Consider the following 7,988-nt stretch of genomic DNA (forward strand, 5'->3'; position numbering starts at 1 on the left):
CAGGTGCAGTTCTCTTATGTCCTCTAGAGGGTCACTGGAAGTCAGCATCAACTCAATGGCAGTGAGGTTTGATTCACACATCATGTAATTCAATAGTCCAATCATATTAAGCAGAGTTGTGCAATCATCACCACCATCACGTTTAGGACATTTTCTTCTTTTTTGTAATCCTTGTTGGTAGCTCCTCGTTTCCCCCAACTTCCCTTGCCATGTTCCCTAGCCCCGTCTTAAAGCATCGATTCTCAATTTCAGCCCTTTGACCCTTTTTAAGCAGGACAGATCTGCCTTTGTGCACCTGAAGGTTACAAGCACCACTGGGCTCTGCCCACTAGATGTCTAGTCGTGCCCATCAAAACAGTTTTAAACACTGCCTGGGAGAGAGGGCAAACCACACTGGACTGAGGACAACTAACTTAGGGGAACAGCTTTCTTACATATGGTGGCCCAGTTCCAAAATGTCATTTCTCCTTTCTGAGTTCTTTTCACTCTTTAACACTAGCCAGAAAGCCACTAATTGGAGACTCATATGGCTAGGGAACATCATCGTTGTGCACGAAAGGGTTATAAGATCCCGCAAACCGTCCTGGAGCAGGGCAGCCAGTTGAGCACTCAACTAGTATCCAGTAGGTTCAAAACTTCTCTGCCCCACCCCTCACCCTCCAATGCATCTCATAAAATGAGCCACAAAAATTCTATTTAGGGTCAAATGCCCAGATGTCTGCTTTGAAAGGAGTTCTTTTAGAGTGGGCCACACAAGGAAACAAGGAGGTCGATCTATCATCGACTGGGAGCTGTTGTTGCGATAGCTCACTGCTTTCAGACCAGTCCCTGGAGAAGGACATCATGCTCGGTAAAGCAGTCACGGGACAGCGAAAAATGAGGAAGACCTGGGGCCAGATGCACTGACCTAGTGGCTACCCTGATGGGCTCCAGCCTGAGAGCTATTACGCGATGGCACAGGCCCGGGACCTGTTTCCTTCTGTTGCACACAGGGTCGTGGCGACCAGTTGGAACAACAGTAACAATCAGGGTCCTCCCGACCCTTTTGAGAAGGAAACAGATGTCCAGGATTAGGGAGTGAGGCACAAAGGATCCCTGGAAGACACAAGATCTTTCCTGCATCCCCCCACCCCCCCCATGTGTTCTTATGTGGAGCGCCCCCTTCCAGGATGCAAAGAGCTTAGCACGGTTAGAGCTCGGTTACCCTGTGGGTGAGACAAGTGCTGGCGGGCCAGCTTGGACCTTTGCCACCACCATTTACCCCACTGGGTCTAAGGACAAGTAATTCTGGCATTTTAAACAAAGGCCTCCCAAATGAACTTCTGGAACACATCCTGGCTGTAAGTAGGAGGCTGTTTATACCAAGTGTGCAACCCGTCCATGTTTGCGTCAGTCACGTCCCAAAGCTGTTCTACATAAAGAACCCCCGTTTGGGGGTGGGCGCTACATTGTCCAAAGACAGCATGGTAGGAGAAGTGAGAACAACAAACTGATGACAAACAAAGGCGCAGGCTTTCCGTGTCACCCTCCATGCTCCCGGTGGACCCGGGAGTGAGGGCACACTTTGAGAGAAGCAGGTGTCTTTTCTCTGCTGGTTGGTGCTGGGATGGGTTTTCCTAAGCAACAGCAAAAAAAGTCTCCCCCCCACTCCCCCCACTTAACATAACCTCGAAATCTGAACAACACACTGAAGTGAGATGTGTCTCATTGCTAAGATCAAAAGACAATTCTGGTCCATGGGTCCCTCTTCAGACTCACGAAGACACACGCAATGATGCAGAATGCAGGAAGATCACAGGATGGTGGGTGCAAAGCCATGTGGATCCAAAGGTGGTGGCTCTGGCATCCATCAGGGTCAGCTAGCAGGAAGGTGAAGATGGGGGTGGGGTGGGGCATGGGGAGGGGAGGTTCCTAGGACCCTCTTTATGAGAAGGCTACATCCACAAGGAGTCACCACCGGGCTGGGACCTGATTGACAGGCTAAACTCCACCCTTACCCTTCTACATATCTTCAAGTTGACATGAAATTATGTAAGTAGCACACTACATGTTATATGCTGCGCATGTTGCACCATGTCCGCTACGTGCATGTGTGTTATTTATGTGGGAGCACTGTTCTATGTTGTGAGGTGTCCTCATTTTGGTGCACAGCAGAAGGAAACACTGCCCAGTCCTGCGCCACCCCACAACTGTCCTGGGCTTGAGCTCATAGTCGCAGCCACTGTGTCCATACATCTCGTCGACGGCCTTTCTCTTTCTCGCTGCCCCTCCACTTTACCGAGCATGATGTCTTTTCCCACGGACGGCCGTTCCTGATTTTTCACGCAAGCCACCCCAGGATGACAACATGACTGTGGTAGTTCCTTCCATAATCTGTTGTCAATTTGAGACAAGAGTAAAGGGGTGGAGTTTAGGCTGTCAATCAGGTTGCCACTTGATGAACTCATTTGGAGGTGGTGAAGGAGATAAATAGCTCGCTGGAGGTGGGACACACGCTCACTCCTTGCAAGACGGGCTTGCTGACAAGACATATGGAGCTATGCTAGAGCCCTGGAGCTGAAGAAGTCACGTGGAGATCCCTGCCAGTGCTGAGATGCCTCTACCGCCACTGGATCCACAAGACTTTCACACACTGGCCTGTGATCTTCCTGTATTCAGCGTCATTGCAATGTGTTTCATGAGTCTGAAGAGGAATTTACAGATTGGTATCACACATATGGGTTAATATCAGATTTATGGACTTTATCTGGACTGGGCTGGGATGTTTTCTCAGTATTCAATTGCTCCATACATAAAGCTCTTTCTTAAATCCTTATGCGTGTCTATGAATTTGTTTCTCCAGTCTACCCAGACTAGCACAATGACAGACAAGTGGTGCCGGGGGAGCATCACATACAGTCTGCCTGACCTCATTCACCACATCTCCATGGTGACGCTGATAAGAAGTCTGAGTCCTAAGGCTCAGAAGGAGATTCTTGGTTGGTGACCAGGCATGGACAAGGGTGGCACATTCTCTTTGGGGCTGAAAAGCTCCATGCTGTGGCCACTTCCCAGACCTCACTTCACAAACACAAACACACACACTCTTTGGTTATACTAAAGCTGCTTTGGCAGGTACGGTATTAATCCCGTGAGCTCTGCCAATGGTTGCAGAGAGTTATATGCGCAGGGCTGGCTGGCAGGTCTCAAGTGGCAGGAGCCAGGGGCTCCCAACTAATTTTGTGAGAGGACCTTCAATGGAGAGAGAAAATTCTCTCTCATTCTGATAGCTTGTCGCATACTGTCAAAAACAGCCCCTCACGATTCACGCCATTCTGGAAGCAAATGCTGCAAAGAAACACTGATAACAAACAATCTATTTTGGGGTCTTTTTCAACCTGTGACAAATGTTTCTATATCATTCTATCTCATGCCATAAGGTACTAAGTGCGGACAACCAGACCGGACCCCAGGAGCTGAATCGACCACCAGTCGAGGAGAAGAGCTTTCCAAAGAAACAGATAAACTCCGATCATCATGGAAGTGACGCATGGGAGCAATCTAACTGAAAGAGGCCGGCCAACCCTCACTGGGCTTATTTAGAAGGCCCTCGGTGGCCCAAGCACTTAAGCTCAACAAGTAACTGGAAGGATGGTGTGAATGCACCCACAGGTGCCCAGGAAGAAAGGCCTGCCTATATGCTTCTGAAGGGTCACAGTGATGGGTACCTCCACGGAGCACCGTTCTCCTGTGAAACCGACAGGTCCCCACGAGGGACAGAATAACAGCTGAGCAGTGCTGGTCCAGAGAGCACATCATCAAGCATTTCCTCTCAGGCAGCTTCTTCCCTGCTTGCTTCCTTTGCCCCCTTGGCCTGCTTCGAAGGAATTACGGGGAAGAAGGAGCTGACCTTGTGGGGAAAGGGAAATGCCCGCAGCCAGCTCAGAGATCACCTTGTCACCTCACGGCATGTGTGGAGAATAACAGGGGCCCACAGCGCTCTGGAGGCCTCCCATCGTGGCCCTTCCCACCGTCTCCAGTGGGATCTCCGGCCATCCCTCCGCTGTGGCTTCTCAGAGCAACCGCCGTATCATCTGCACGAAACTGACTGTGGAGGGAGATTTTTGTAGACCAGAGACCCCTTCGCCTGGGGAAAGATACATCTCATTAGGAATGCTTGTGCTAATCACACTGCTCTGACGGTACGACTTCCAAGTCATAACAACTGTCCCAAGCAAAGGCAAAGCACCGTCGTTGCTAACGAACTGCCTGGAAAAGGTCGGCATCACTCCAAGCCTTGAAACGCGGGATGGATACAGTCCCCACCCCCATCCTTCTCCATCTGCTCCCAGGGCACCTTCTCCCTCCGACCCTCGCCGTCCAGAGCTGGGCCCGAGCTCCCAAGTCAGATGCCCATTCTCTTTCAGACCAGCTGCGCAGGCTGCATGTCTGGCACCCTGACCACCTAGGGAGTCCGTGGAATCTCGGAGTATCTATGGAGCTGTTGGCTACGAGGGTGGCATGTGGTAAGAGAACGCCATCGTTCAAATGGATAACTAGGCAGTCTCTGCCATCTCTCACTACCCGTATGGGACTCAAAGAATTCACAGAGAAGATAGCAGCCTTGCTGTTGTTGCTAGGGGCCATCAAGTAAGTTCCAACTCATAGTGACCCCATCTGTGTCCCGGAGACGGAAATACTGCCCAATCCTGTGTCATCCTCACAGTTGTCCCGATGTTGGAACCCACTGTTGCAGCCACCATGTCAGGCCATCTCATGAAGGGTCTTCCTCTTTTTCAATGACCTACTTGACCAAGCATGGTGTCCTCTGCAGGGACTAGTCCCTCCTGGTGACACGTCCAAACTATGTGAAAGGACGTTTCGCCATCCACCCTTCCAAGGAGCATTCTGGCTGGACTTCTCCCAAGACAGGCCTTCTTCCTTCTGGCAATCCATGACATATTCCTTATTCTTTCCCAATGTGTCACGATTCAAAGGAATTAATTGTCTTTGGGCCTTTTTATTCATTGCCCAGCATTCACATGCAAATAAGGCAATTGGAAATACTACGGTTTGGGAGGTGTTTATCCTCAAGTGAAACCTGAGTTTTCAAATGTCTTAAAAAGGTCTTTTGCACCCGATTTCTTGACTGTTGTGTCCATGGGCACTGATTATTGAGCCAAGTAAAATGAAATGTTTGACCACGTCAAACCTTTTCTTGGTTTAACATGATGTTCTCATTAGTATAGTTGTGAGAATTTCTGTTGCCTTTATGTTGAGAGGTAAAATCTACATTGAAGGTTGTAGTCTTTGAACTTGATCAGGAAGAGCAAGTCACCCTTGATTTCAGCAAGCAAGGTGGTGTAATCTGAATTATGTAGCGTGTTAGCAAGCCTTCCTCCAATCTTTATTGTCTAGCTTCTTGAATTAGTTGCTCAGCATACAGATTTCATAAGTATGGTGAAAGGATACAACTCTGATACGTGCTTTCCCTGACTGTACACCATTCAGTAGTCCCTTGTTCTGCTGGAACAACTGCCTATAGATCCAGGTGAGGTTTGACACGAGCACAAGTAAGCGTTCTGCAACTCCTGTTCTCTGCCATGTAATTCATAATTTGTTGCAATCCAAATAGTTGAATGAAATTCTTTTTGAGTCAGCAACTCTGCATTCCTCCCTCATATTCTGATGCTTCCTATGTCATTAAAAATATTTCACCTCGAGGCTTGGCTTTTCTTTCAGGGCTTTCAGTTTGAGAAATGTTAAGTGTAGTCTTCCCCCTTTGCAGTCTTTGGGCATTTTCTTTTCCTATTTTACTTTTTCTTATGGCTACAGATTTATTACAACCAAAAAGGATACAAATAAAGAGACTCGTGAAATGTTGGAGATCCTGTGTACAGAATGGGGAAAATATAAATTTTCATATACATGGTCAACCAAGAAGCTCATCTAAGCCTTAAGGCTCAGGGCTCTTAGCAGTCTCACTACATTCCATCTTGCTCCTCAGACTTAGTGAGCATCCACCCCCAGCTGCTCCTCTTGGTTGCTCAGCCCCGTTCCTTAACTTCAAGTGTTGGTCCAGTTCCAAAGAAGCAGGAATAAAGGGCCAAATTCTTTTGACAAGATGATACCATCATCATCTCACAACAATACACTTTAAAACAAAATACTTGTCAGCAATAAAATTAGTATTTCTAAGGAAATGATTCATTCCTCAATTGGTATTGCCTTTTTTCAAACCAAATATATATAAACTTTTTGCAAATTTGGTGAAGGTTTGCAGAACAGATCATGAGTCTTATATTTAACAATTCATACACATTTTGTTTGAACTCATCCATTGTACAGTCCCCCCAATGTACCACCACTTGTTCCATTTTGTATCTGTGTTTCCTATTTCAATTCCTCTTTTCATTCCTTACCCTATGAACTTTGTCATTGGGTAAATTGAGCACCTTTCATTTTAAATGGTCAGTTATTCTACCACAGAGTGAGTTCAGGTCTAGACTTATACGGTGACTAAGGCCATAGACTCTGTGGTCCTACGGTCTCTATCCAACTAGTAAGCCTGGTTTCTTCCAAGATTTTCAGGTTTGTTCCACATTTTTCTTCCATTCTCTACAGGGTCTTCTAATGTGATCCTTTTCAGAGCAGTTGGTAGTGATAGCCAGGCACCATCTAGTTCTTCTGGTCTCAGGGTTGTAAAGATTGATGTTTGCGTGGCCCCCTCGACTAATTGCTTCCGTATGTCTTTTGATTTTCATCACTTTTATTTCTCCCAGACAGGGAGAGACCAAGGGTTGCTCATGAGTTTTTAAGAGTCCAGTCGATAGTCACCCAAGTGGTGAATGTTCACCCACATGGGAGACAGATTTTCGTTTTTGTGAACGATGTCGTGCCAACAGACCTTGGTGATCCCTGAGACTATGGTTCAGCTCCCCTAAGTCCACTAACTCACCCCACAATTTCCACGACATATTTTTGGAACTCTTTGTATTACTGTTCAAAAAATAATTCTGTCAATTCAATGACTCCCTGTTATTGTTAGGTGCCATTGGGTCTGTCCCAACTCCTAGCGACCCGATGTACATCAAACAAAACAATACCTGGACCGTGACAGCCTCACACGTGTTCTTATATTTGAACTCATCAAGGCAGCCACTGTGTCAGTCCCCCTTGTTGAAGGTCTACGCTTTTTCCAGTCCCCTGCTATTTTACCACGCATGACATCCCTTTCGAGTGACTGTCTCTCCTGACAACATGCCCAAAGTACTTGAGACACAGGCTTGACATCCTTGCCTCCAACGAGCACTCTGGCTGTGCACCTTCCAAGGCAGATGTTTGCTCTTTTAGCAGTCCACGGTACTGTCAATGTCCTATAACCCCTTATTTTCAACCGAACATGGTTTTATTGGTCTGAACAACTTCATTTATTTACCTGGGTTGACTTCAAGTGTTTCTTGGCTTCTCCTAAAAACACAAACTTATTCTCAAAGGGTAAACATCCACAATGAATAAAACGATTCAAACAAAATAAAAAACTGGAAACAGTCCTTGAAAACAAAGTTTTCAAAACATTTATCTTTTGCGTAAGAACAACATTCATAATACCTGAGTAGCCACCCAAGATGACCACTCTGAAGGTGTCATTATTTTTGGAAAAGAAGTGACCCCTTTATGAATGAATGAAAAACCCTAAAGACTATATGGTTAGACTTATCATATTCCAAAATTAACTAACAAGAAAGTTGTGAGTCCATGATTCTATGTCCGATAGATAAATGAAGCAGCATCAGTTGTTGCTTTGATCCTGGGGGCAGCCAGTAAAGGTAGAATTCCAGGCTGGGGACTCTGGGAGTTCCTGGGATCCTTGTTTATGGAAGGTAAGACTCCTGTAACTTTTCCCTTCATTTTCCTTTGGGCATCATTTGTCAACAGTGGCTGCTAATAAGGATCATCTGGGCAGCCTAAAAACATAGCAAATGAATGGCTGTTTTCAGAGCAAGTCA

General features: G+C 46.6%; 1 protein-coding gene across 1 annotated transcript in view; it reads right to left on the reverse strand.

The window, feature by feature from the left end:
• The window catches only part of RAI14 (retinoic acid induced 14), a 76,664-nt gene that overhangs the window by 34,721 nt on the left and 33,955 nt on the right, over positions 1-7,988 (reverse strand). The window lies entirely within an intron of this gene.

This window comes from Echinops telfairi, unplaced genomic scaffold (assembly GCF_000313985.2).
Source record: "Echinops telfairi isolate 266 unplaced genomic scaffold, ASM31398v2 ScPeMD7_7469;HRSCAF=8507_1, whole genome shotgun sequence".
Taxonomy (NCBI): Eukaryota; Metazoa; Chordata; class Mammalia; order Afrosoricida; family Tenrecidae; genus Echinops; species Echinops telfairi.